Below are 12,719 nucleotides of genomic sequence, written 5' to 3'. Positions count from 1 at the left end.
CCTCTCCAGACCCGGTGCCTTTGGTTGAAACCCTCGGAGTCCCAGTCCCTTCCCTTCACGGGAGACGCCGAGCCGGAAGAGGAAATGGGGCAGTCGAGCTCACTCCGTCATCCGAGCCAGGGAGGCTGGTGACAGCGCCACCTAGTGGCAGGAGGGCAGAAGTGCACGACATGCCGGGTCGGTTCGGCGGAGCCACAGCGCCATCTTGTGGCGAGACTGCAACAATGCAGCAATTTTTTCCAACAATATATAAAAAGAAAAGCACTTTAAAGAAGACAATGTTAACACAACAAAAGGATTATCCATCCACTTCGGAATTTCATGAAGATGATGAAAGCTCAGATGAAGAACAGCTACAAGGGGAAGATGTCATAAGGATCACAGCATCGGAAGGTGTCCCAACGTGGATGCTATCAGCAGCAGAAGCAGCAAAAAGCTTCTTGCATTCATTCGATACAGTAAAAAAGAAATATCAACAGGATCCTCGAGTTTCCTTTTCGGATTTAGGAGCAAGGCCAAAAACCTCAAGGCGAAAAATGAGACACCATGAATCACCGATGACGTCCACAACACCATTATTCATGCAAATCCCAATGGAGTCTGACGAAGAGGGGTTTCAAGAGCCAGTGAAGACGATGGATTGGAGGCAAATCAGAAAAGCATTGGAAAAGGAAAAGCATTTATTCCCAGGATCAGGGGATTTGACAATGCCAGTGACATATGATGCCCAGGGACAGAATCCAAGGTGGGAAAGGATGGGTCATGAGACACTCAAAGATTTAGGGAAGGCGGCTCAAATTTTTGGGCTGAACTCACAATACTTCAAACAGTTACTAAGAGGGACATTCACTATGTATGATCTCACACCATATGATATTCGAAGTATTGTGGCAATGATCCTCACTGACACACAGAATCTTATCTGGGAAAAAAGGTGGAGAAAATATCTTGCTGAGTAGCGGAACAGATATCAAGGTGGGCCAAATGCGAACCTCACAGAAGGGCAATTAGCAGGGGATCCTCCAGATGACAATCCAGGGGAACAAGCAGCGCGGCTTCCACGAAGAGTGTTAAACGACATCAAAGAAGCAGCGCGATTGGCAATCATACAAATTACGCCGACAGGAGCTCCGGATGTTCCGTTCTCTTGCATCAGGCAAGGTCCCACAGAGCCATTCATGTCATTCATCGACCGACTCACGCAAGCCGTGGATCGACAGGTGACGACAGAAGAAGTGAAGAGGCCTCTCTTGGAGAATTTAGCTTTTGGCAATGCCAACCCGGATTGTCAACGGGTGATTAGCACCATGCCAGGATGGCCATCCTTGGCAGAGATGGTGGAGGCATGCAGCAAGGTGGGGATGCCTCAGCACGTCGCAGCGATTGTAAAGAATGAATTAAAAGAGGAATGGGAGAAACAGCTAAAGGGACGCTCAGAAGGGCAATCAGAGGACAAGACATTGGAGAAGATGTTCGAGAAATTACTCCATCAACAGGACGAAAATGTCAACAAAGTTCTTGCGGCAATGCAGAAAAAGAACAAACCCCAAGGAGGACAGTGCTACAGATGCAGGGAGTCTGGGCACATGAAAAGGAATTGCCCACGGACACATATACCAACGCCAGCCCAGAAAGCGCAAAGACCAATTTGCGCACGGTGCGGAAGAGGAAGACACTCTGTGAAAGAATGTTATTCCCGGACAGATGTGGAAGGAAATCCGTTATTGCACCCGGGAAACGGGAAATTGAGCGCGGCCGTAAATCCCCAGCGCGCTCAGACACAAGTACTGGCGGTGTCACAAGAACAGACAGGGCAGTCATCAGTGAGCGACAAGCAGATACCCTCAGCAAAACCCTCAGTCGATTCCACAGCGACCCAGACCTCCTCCCACCAGGAGCACAGTGTGCATTGGCAGCTTCAAAACTAGTATGCTTTCTAGATGAAAGTCATGCGGAGATACCAACAGGTATCCGCGGGGACTCATACAAGAAACAAGATTTCTTGATAATTGGACAAGATAAGTGCAATATTCTTGGGCTCATTGTTTATCCAACAGTTGTCTCAGCAGACAAAAATACAGAGTTAACAGTTTTGGCAAGAGCGCTTCGTCCACCATTGACTGTGCCGGAAAATACTGTGGTTGCGAGAGCCTTTGCATTGCCGCCACACGCAGTTGGAGAGGTCATGTCAATCTTCGACGAAGAAGGTCTCCCTATGAAAGAGCATGTTGAAGTACATACAACATGGGTGAAGCACATAGGTCGAGACCGACCCACGCTCACGTGCCAATTGACATGTGGGGACAGGACAATATCGATCAGAGGTATGCTCGACACAGGGGCGGATGTAACGGTAATATCGTACATCTTTTGGCCACGCAATTGGAGCTTGGTCGCGCCATTGGGCTCTCTCTCAGGCATCGGGGGAGCATCTCTGTGTCTGCAAAGTGAGAATTCCGTCGTTGTCACGGGACCAGGAGATAAGACGGCGATCATTCGTCCTTTTGTCGTCCAAAAGCCGATCACAGTCTGGGGTCGGGACCTTTTGGCACAATGGGGCGCGAAGATCGAAATGGATTTTTAATAGGGGTCACTGCAGCACTCGCCACACTGAAGCTGACATGGAAAACAGATGATCCAGTTTGGGTGGATCAGTGGCCCCTTGAGCGGAAAAAATTGAGTGCTTTGAAAGACCTGGTCCAAGAACAATTACAGAAGGGACACATCAAGCCAACAGACAGCCCTTGGAATTCTCCGGTGTTTGTCATCAAGAAAAAGCTATCGGGCAAATGGAGATTGTTACACGACCTCAGGAAGATCAACGAAGTCATAGAAGACATGGGGCCACTTCAGTTGGGACTTCCATCTGTCTCGATGATTCCCAGAGATTGGCAGCTTGTGGTCATTGACCTCAAGGATTGTTTTTTCAGTATCCCACTCCATCCAGATGATGCTCCGAGATTTGCCTTTTCAGTTCCGAGTATCAACAGGGAAACGCCTCTGCAGCGGTACCATTGGGTCGTTCTTCCACAAGGCCTAAAGAATTCTCCGACGATCTGTCAATGGTACGTGGCACGAGCTTTGGCACCAGCACGAAAGAAATTTCCGAAGGCGAAGATCATTCATTACATGGATGATTTGCTCATTGCAGCATCAACACGACAGGAGCTGCAAGAAGCTCGTGACTGTGTGATCGCAGAGGTGCAAAAGGCAGGTCTGGAAATCAGCATTTCAAAGATTCAAGAGGTTGCACCTTGGAAATATCTAGGGTGGAAAATTTCAGAGAAAACAATAAAACCTCAAAAAGGGGAGATCAGCACAAAGGTCAACAATTTGCATGATTTGCAACAGCTTTTGGGAGAAATCAACTGGATGAGACCAGTTTTGGGAATCACAAACAGCTACATTCCAGCGCTGCTTGATCTCTTGAGAGGAGACACAGACATTCGTTCTCCCAGGACACTCACGCCAGAAGCGAGAAAAGAGTTGGAGAAAATCACGAACGCGATACAGAAAAGGCAGGCACATCGATTTGTTCCATCGTTGCCTTTTCAGTTGGCAGTGCTGGGGAAGAAAACACAGTTCCATGGTTTGATCTTCCAATGGGATGAATCACAAAAGGACTCTTTGATAATCATAGAGTGGATTTTCCTACCGCACAGGCCCGCGAAAACGATTCTCACAGATTTGGAGATGGCAGCACAAATCATCATAAAGGCGAGAACGAGGCTGCTGACAATGGCAGGAAGAGAATTCTCAGTCATCAGATTACCTCTGAAACGAGACTACTTCGATTGGGCAATGCAACAATCGAAAGACCTGTTAATCGCGTATTTAGCGTTCCCAGGAACTTGCACAATCCACTTTCCACAACACAGAATACTGCAATCGCAAATATGCTATAGAGCAAAACCACGAATAAGTGAAGAACCTTTGGACGGGATCACAGTGTTCACGGATGGCTCAGGGAAGACACACAAGTCAGTGATCACGTGGAGAGACTCAACGACAGGGGATTGGGAATCAGACGTTAGGATGGTTCAGGGCTCTCCACAAATTGTGGAGTTGGCAGCCGTTGTCCGAGCATTTCAGTTGTTCAAACAGCCTCTCAATCTGGTGACAGATTCCGCATATGTTGCGGGTGTGGTCAAGAGATTGGAGGGTTCGCTCTTGAAGGAAGTCAGTAATGAGGTTTTATACTCATACCTGACAAGCTTGAAAACACTGCTAGAGAGCAGGGAAAGAGAGTATTTTATCACACACATTAGAGCGCACACGACACTTCCGGGGTTTTTAGCGGAAGGGAATGCTCGGGCGGACAGGTTGACAATGCCCATTTTGCAAACACTGCCGGACATTTTTGAGCAGGCAAGGTTGAGTCATGCGTTCTTTCATCAGAATGCGCAAGCGCTAATGGAGTCCTTTCGTCTCACAAAGAGTCAGGCGAGGGAGATCATTAGTGCTTGTCCAGACTGTCAGCTTGTGCAGCCACCTTCTTCTACCGGGGCCATCAATCCGCGGGGGCTGCAAAGTCTTCAGTTATGGCAAGCTGATGTCACAAAATACCCATCTTTTGGGAGACTCAAAAATGTTCATGTTTCTGTAGATACATTCTCAGGTGCAGTCTTTGCTTCAGCACATGCTGGGGAAACAGCAGACCATGCTTGCCGTCATTTTCTGCAGGCATTTGCAGCATTAGGTGTGCCTCAGGAGATAAAAACAGATAATGGTCCAACGTATACAGGCAGGGTGCTTGACAGATTCCTGAAAAGATGGGGTGTCAGACACACGTTTGGTATTCCACATTCACCCACAGGTCAGGCGATCATTGAGAGAACATATCACACCCTAAAATCCCTTCTGGACAGACAGAGAAGGGGTGAGCCAGAGGCAACACCTCACATGAAATTAAATAAGGCACTGTATGTGCTGAATTTCCTAAATAGCTCATCCTCGGAACCTGATCCACCGATCGTGAGACATTTTCTAAACAACACACAGGCAAAGCTAAGGGAAAATCCGTTAGTTTTCATCAGAAACCCAGAGACAGGACAAATAGAGGGTCCTTTCAAACTAATCACTTGGGGAAAGGGTTTCGCTTGTATCTCCACAGATCGAGGTCTGAAGTGGGTGTCGGCGCGGCACGTGAAGCCATTCTGAACGCGAGAACACGAGAACGCTGATCCAAGAAACAAAGAGACGAGTACTCAGACAGAAGTCGAGACTCAGACTGCGAAAAACGACCCGGAAGAGAGATAAAAAGAAACTAAGGACTTTGGGGGGTTTTCACATAAAAGCGAAGTAATGGGTTTCATGATGCTTATGTGCATCGTTCTTTCATTCATTGCAGTAAGCAGTGGGGGAGATTTACCTGTTAGTCAACCAAGGCAAAATGTATGGGAGGCTTTAGCTCGGGCAGCGAATTTAGATAGTATCTGCCTGACACATTCAAGACCAGGTAAACCGTTTTCAGCATGCATGGTTGGATTGCCAGTGGACGAATGGCCAGTTCCAGGGCACTCCGCAATTAACATTTCGCAGGTCATTAAAAATCCTATAAAAGAGTGGTGTGCTTGGACACACCTGCTTCCTGTGGCTTCTACAGAACCTCAGGAATTGGAGATTTTTGGGTCCATGACAATGAGACTCTGCATGCAGTTTGAAGTTCCAAAAGTCAAAAAGGCGAAAACTATTGATTTGACTCCCACTCATGAATTTTATAAGAAAGTTCCCATGATAATGAAGATATAAGCATTTTTCAGAACTGGACAGTATTTACATATACAGTTGTAATGGACTTTATTAGACTCCTAACATAGAAAGCAAGAGTGATCTATAGATGCATTCACGAGACATTTTTAGGTCTTTCAGACTCTTGATTTCTTTGAACAATTATAGGTGTGATATTTGGAGAAAGACTTTCCCGTGGTTTGGTTTTGTTTTTTGCTCTTTTTTTGACAGAAAAAAAGACTTGGGAGCAACTGAGTCCACGTGGGGCTGAGGGCCCCAGAGGGCCCCTGGTGAGGCAACTCTCCCCACCAAATGACACAGGCCGAGGAGCCGCTGCTCCCAGAGGGCAACAGCTAGAGGCCGAGATGGGGTAGGAAGAGACCTCCGGTAATTGGAGAGAGCCCCCTTGGCACCGGCACCATCACACTCTACCACAAGGGTCTGGGCAATGACTGAGCCCCGCAGTAACAGACTGCACCAGGGAAGGAGGGAGGGAAGCTGCAGGATGGGCGGGATCTCACCTCCAAAGTGGACACGGGGCTAGCAAAGACGTTCTTGCCATCTTCCACCTCCTCAAAGTCGGCGGGACGTACAGTCGCCAATAACAGAAACACTCTCTCCACCGCCATCTTCCCCTTCAGTCTGGGTCATCAATCCCAAACTCCTGCTCTCACGTGACACCTTGACCCCTGCCTCCTCGCAACATGTGATTGAAAAAGCTATAGGAAGGGAAGGAGAGGAGGGAAGGGTAGTAGGCGTGTTTATATCGTCGCAGCTCCTTGTCTTTCCTGCTGCATTAGGGGGAGTATTGCCGCGATTGGACTGGAATGGTTCTAGCCTCTCGCATTGCTGGGGTTGTGTGTATTTGCCTTCCTTCCTCCTCTGCATTCTCTCCTCATAGGGCAAGATGGGAATGGTGAGCTAGGGGGAGAGGAAGAGGGGTGTGAGTGCCTGTGCCCGTGCTTGCTGAAGTCTGCCACCTCTGGAGCCTGCAGGCTCCATCGCAGGGAGGTTGCACACTGACATAACAATTTTTCACCCTTGCTAGAGGTGGGCTCTGTGGAAGCACTGGGATGGCTGTATACCTGCCTAGACCTGACTGGGATTAATTTACCTGGTATGAGTAAACCTGTAGATGTAAATTCCTGCATTAGGTTACAGCATTACCAGTACAGCACTGCAAGTAACTTGCCCAGCTTTTGGTTTCCTTCCCCTTCAGTTATAAATACATATTATGTTGTTGGCTTTTTGCAAATATTAGGATGAATGTTATATGTATAATGTTAAAATAACTTTGCTTTTATTTCTGCTATTAACAAAAACTTAGACATAGTAGTAGTGGTAGCTGATATAGTTGTGAGTGAACTGTCTGTTTGATCAGGATAACATCCAGTGAACATGTAATGAGGACACCTACGACAGATATGCCAACTATCAGCACTCACCATCTGAAGAAAGTGTGGACCAAGGCCCAAACTTGAAGTGATAAGGAGAAGGAGCCGAAACCACAGCCAAGAAACACGCATGCTCTAAAAAGGCGGACCCAAGGAAGTGCCATGTAAAATAGTTCCTAGAAAATGTAAACTAGTTTATGGATATGCATAAGGGTCTATGAATATGCAACGGACTGATGTAATGGAAAAGGTATTTAAGGGGTATCCCTGAAGGTCAAGGTGTGCTCTTCAAGGCTGTAATCTTTGCTTTACTGTCTTTGTCTCCTATTGTCCTTTATTAAACTGTTAAAATTTTCACAGGAGAGTGAATGTGTTTTTCACACCTTCCTACAAAAGGAGACAGCTGTAGGTGCACCATGTTAGGGCATCTAGAAAAAGTGAGAAGCTAGATGTTTGCTGGTAGCTGGGATTTGAAATTGTTATTGTGAAAAAAATAGTTTAATAAGACTAGTAATTTTAGTCTAGATCCAACAAAGCTTTTTTTCCCATAAAATGCAAAGTCTGTGTTCCAAAATATTTGTAATTTAAGAATCTCATGTCACAAAAATTTTGAAACTGCCCATGCCAACTGAGGAGAGAGGCTAGGACACAAAGTATGGAATTATAAGGGTAATTATTTTATTCATGTGCATGAGGTATCCCATTCAAACTGGTGTCATGGTTTGACACTGGTCAAACACCAGGCACCCATTAAAGTCACTCGCTCACCCTCCCCTGCCACATCTGAACAGAGGAGAGAAAAATTTAATGAAGGCTTCATTAGTTGAGATAAGGACCAGGAGAAAAACACTACAAGGGCAAAATCAACTCAGCTTAGAGGTACAAAGTGAATTTATTACTAACAAAATCATAGGAGGATACTGAGAAGTAAAATAAGCCCTTAAAAACACCTTTTCTTCCCTCAACCCCTCCTTCCTACCCACCAACATCACAGGGGACAAGGTGTGGGGGATTTGGTCAGTTCATGACCTGAGGTTTTCCACTTGGCTAAGCAAGAGAAGTCCTTCCCCTGTTACACTGTGGGGTCCCTTCCCACAGGAGACAGTTATCCATGAACTTATCCAACATAGTTCCAATCTCATAAGCAGCAGTCCTCCCAAAACTGCTGCAACGTGAGTCCCTCCCCCAGGCAAATAGTCCTGCCAAAACTGCTACAGTGTGGGAGTGTGGGTCACTCTTCCATGGGGTGCAGTCCTCCAAGGACAGGCTACTTCAGCCTGGAAGCAAGGGCCCTCTCTCTCTCTCTCCCAGGTCTCCCACTGGATCACAGCCTCCTCCAGGTCCTCCAGGCATCCACCTATTCCTCTATGGGCACCTCCCCTCCCAGGGTGCAGGCATATCTCTGCATCCCCCATGGGCTGTAGGGGGACAGCCTGCTTCACCATAGTCATCACCACGGCCTGCAGAGGAATCTCAGCATCACCACCTAGAGTACCTCCTGCCCCTCCTTCTTCACTGACCTTGGTGTCTCCATATTGTTTCCCTCATGTTCTCACCACCTCCTCCTCTTCTCTGGCTAGGAAAAAATTGTGCCCCACTTTGTTTTGATTTTCTTCTGTTCTGGTTTGAAACCAAAACCAGTGAGAGACTCCAAGTCAGACATACAATTTATTAGGAAAAAGGGAAAAAAAGCACCAAAATACAATAATACAAAAGAAAAACCACTGACAAAGTCAGAATACAACCTGACACCCTGCTAGTTAGGGTGATGGTAGCAGTCCAGTTGGATTGGTGGCTGCAGTCCTCCTGGAGTAGCAGATGTGGTTCTGTTGGAACAGTAATCCTGTAGAAAAGAGTGTAGTCTTCCTCTGACGATCCAGTGGAAAAGACAGCTGTTCCTCTGGGAACCCAGTGGAAAGACTGCTTGTTGTGTCCCAAATCCCAAATTATATCCAGGTGGGGGTGCTTAGCTCCTCCTCCCTGGGCAGAGCATCTTACAATGGGCTGATATCATTCTATGAGTCATGCGATGGGTCCATTAAACAGAAATGGCTCCCAGAGGGAGTTATCTCTGAGTCATGAGGAAAGGCATTGATGGGCCCATCAACAGGAGATAAGGAAAAAGCAATGCCCCCCCTGGTTTCAACAGCTCTTGAGAATGGGAATAGAATACATCTTAATATTGTAACCTAGGACATCTTCTTAAATATGTTATCACAGAGGCATTATCACAATTTCTAATTGGCCCAGGCTTGGCCAGCAGCAGGTCCATCTTCAGAGCCATCAGGGATTGGCTCTGCCAGACATGAAAGCTTCTAGCAGCTTCTCAGAGAAGCTGCCTCTGTGCCCCCACACACACACTATAAACCCATCTATGCAAATCCAACACAGCTGGGCAGCCCAATGTGTTTTACACCAGGCTCTTATATGTTTCAATCATCAAGGTACTATATGATTTGACCAATTACTACTTAACTCATACTGCTGTTTTGCAAAGCAAATATAAATCTATAGCATGTTGTCCTGGTTTAGGGCAAATTTGGTAGAGAATTTCCAAAGGAGGGCCCCTCCAGAAAGCAAACCCTCAGGGCCCCTACCCCCAACCGGTTTGGGAAGAATTCCTCAGAGAGAAGTGGAAAGAACCTGTTTATTTAACAAGCACAGCACCCCCAGCACACAAAATGAACATTACCAGATGGCACCACTCTGAAAAAAGATGACAAATTTAGAAAGTCTCTTGTGGGGGTGGCCACTCTGTTCTCAGTCCCTCTGGTGCTGGGGCAGCTGCTGCAGCCACAAGGTGCAAACTCTTGGTGTTCCCAGGTCCCAGTCTGGAGCAGGTTCCAAATGGTCAAAAAAAGGAAAGGAGAAACACTCCAGGAAGAAATTTGGACTGTTTAGCTAAACTAGCTAATGAGCAAAAGCAAAAGCAAGCAGAAGCTAAGCAAGCGAGAGCGAGAGCGAGCAAAGCTAAAAGCAAAAGCAGAAAAAGCAAAAGCCGCAGTCTCTGTGTTCCGTCAGGCTGATAAGAAAACCAAAACAAAACATTCACTCTTCAGAGCCAGTCTTAAAGGTACAGAGCATAATATCCAACATTAACAGAACACATGAATGGGGATACAAGCATCATAACGTCACCCTAGGACACACGTGCTGGTATTGGCTGGGCTAGAGTTAATTTTCTTCACAGTGGCCAGTATTGTGCTGTGTTTTGGATTTGTGCTGAAACAGTGTTGATAATACAGGGATGTTTTTCATTGTTTCTGAGCAGGGCTTACACAGAGCAAAGGCCTTTTCTGCTTCTTGCACTGCTCTGCCAGTTAGTAGGCTGGGGATGCACAAGATGCTGAGATGGGACACAGCCAGGACAGCTGGTCCTGACTGACCAAAGAGATATTCCATATCAAACAATGTCATGCTCAGCATATAAAGCTGGGGGAAGAAGGAGGCATGGGGACATTTTGAGAAATGGCATTTTGTCTTTCCATGTAACTGTTAGCTCTGTTTTCCTGGAGACGTCTGAACACCTGCCTGACAAAAGTACCTGATAATGGCTTTGCTTGCATATGTGGCTTTTGCTTTACCTGTTATACTGTCTTTATCTCAACCCACAAGTTTTCTCACTTTTACTCTTCTGATTCTCTCCCCCATCCCACCGCAGAGGAATGAACATGTGACTGTGTGGTGCTTACTTACCAGCTCATGTTAAACCACAAGAGGCATCATCATCCATCTTGTTATTTCTTGATCCAAACATCCCTGCAGTCAATCTTGCTACAGTTACTTACCTATGATGCCAGAAAATGGGAGTGTTTCACAGAGGTGTTAGAGTAGCTAGGATGCTGGTGTTAACTCTCAGTAGTCTAGGGGTATTCTTTATGCTTCAGGGTGGGGACTGTCCTTCTCTTTGCAATGAGATGGCATCCTTTAATCATGCTTACTTAACAACGACTGCACAGTAAACAATGTAAATATATATATATATCTAAATACATATATATCTTAAAGTTCATACAATTACATTCTATAAAGACTAATTGGTACAATAGTTGGGGAATTAGATTTTACTAACATTATCCTGAGTAATGTTATTTCTTTCAACAGTACTCAAATGGATAAAGAGCAGCTGCTTATATGGTTTAAGATAAAAACTTTTGCAGGGAATGAGGATTAGAAGTATTATGTCCTATTCTTGCAGACCTGTCATTTAACCAAGTATAGTAGTTGTCACAGTCACTAAAGCAGTATTTCTCATGTAAATAAAGTATTTGCAGACCATCTCCATATATTACTATTTCTAAATTGATTTTCTTTTTTCTCCTTGTGACTTAGCTCACAAAATTTTAAATTCTTCACAAACTAAGATGTCAATAGTGTCTAGATGTAAGAATTAGCTAAAATACCAGTACTTTATTTGAACCATTATTTCTGTTATATTGAAGACAAGTTTTTAAAAGTATATTTTGACTTTCAGTTTGGTCAAAGTATGGCATTCATCCCCTCAGATCTTTGTGAGGACTTGGCTAATATTTGCTGTGTTAATTTTTTACTTTGTCCACTGTAGAATAGTAAGATTGAGTCTTGTTCTACAGACTACAAGCTCTTTGAGGCTGTATCTCTCCAATGTTTGCAAAGTGCCTAATAAAGATTAAGAGGAAATTATACAGTCATACACAGTGTTTTCTTTCAGACTCTTTCCAATCATGAGAAAGTCATAAATACATAGAAATACATGTCACCTTGTGTGTTTATTTGGCATGACCTGGTTTTTTGGCAGCGGGGGAGGGCCACAGAAGTGGTTTCTTTGAGAAGCTACTAGAAGCTCCCACCATGACTGACAGAGACAATCTCTGATCGCTCTGAAGATAGACATGCTCCTGGCCCAATTAGAGAGGTTGGTAATGCCTCTGTAATGACCTGTTTAAGAAGAAAGTCAAAACAGTGCACGCACAGTTTTTTCCAGGGGTGGCAAGGCGCTGCCACTAGGGCCATCCCAGCGCAGTGCGTAGCTATGCACCTGTTGTGGTTTGAGAGGAAGTAGGTTTTCTGGGATTCTGTGGTCACACCAATAGGTGTTCAGATTTTAATATTGGCACCTGGTGTGGCCGCTGGGGACAATGGATATGCCTCTGAGAACACAGGGGTTAAAAAGCAGAGCACTCCCGTGGGAAGTTCTCTTGAATTCTGGCGAGGGAAGCAGGTCAGACTTCCCCTGCCCAGCTCCCGACTGGGCTGGGAAGGGGAGGCCATGCGGCCGTGAGGTAGGCTGGGCCCTGAGGATGGAAGGGTGAAAGAGTGGAAGAGCACCGAGAGGCATCGGGAAGCCTCTCCCCCCGGGACACAGAGAGAGAGAGAGAGAGATCCTGTGCCACCTTGAAATCTGATATCATGTGCTGGCAGTCCCAGCCGAGAAAGTGGGGGGGGGGTGCAGTGGAGAGCCTGAGTCTTTTAACCCTTTTTTGGACAATGAAAACTTTACAGAACATTAACCTTTCCTAGAAGAGAGATAGAGATAAAATAGAGGAAGAAATGGGCAAGTATGGGAGATTCGTGCTAGTGAAGATGCGGAAGAGTAGAGAAGAATCTTAAGTGGGA

General features: G+C 45.9%; 1 pseudogene; it reads right to left on the bottom strand.

Annotated features, from left to right (window-relative positions):
- LOC128941399 (sorting nexin-2-like) overlaps positions 1-6,359 on the bottom strand; it is a 99,311-nt pseudogene extending 92,952 nt beyond the window's left edge.
- Positions 6,360-12,719: the final 6,360 nt, after the last annotated feature.

Source organism: Melozone crissalis, unplaced genomic scaffold (genome assembly GCF_028551555.1).
Source record: "Melozone crissalis strain CALT ecotype California unplaced genomic scaffold, PUWL_Pcris_2 ptg000035l_1, whole genome shotgun sequence".
Taxonomy (NCBI): Eukaryota; Metazoa; Chordata; class Aves; order Passeriformes; family Passerellidae; genus Melozone; species Melozone crissalis.
Note: the sequence above shows the minus strand (reverse complement) of the source record. Positions and strands in the feature narration are given on the sequence as shown.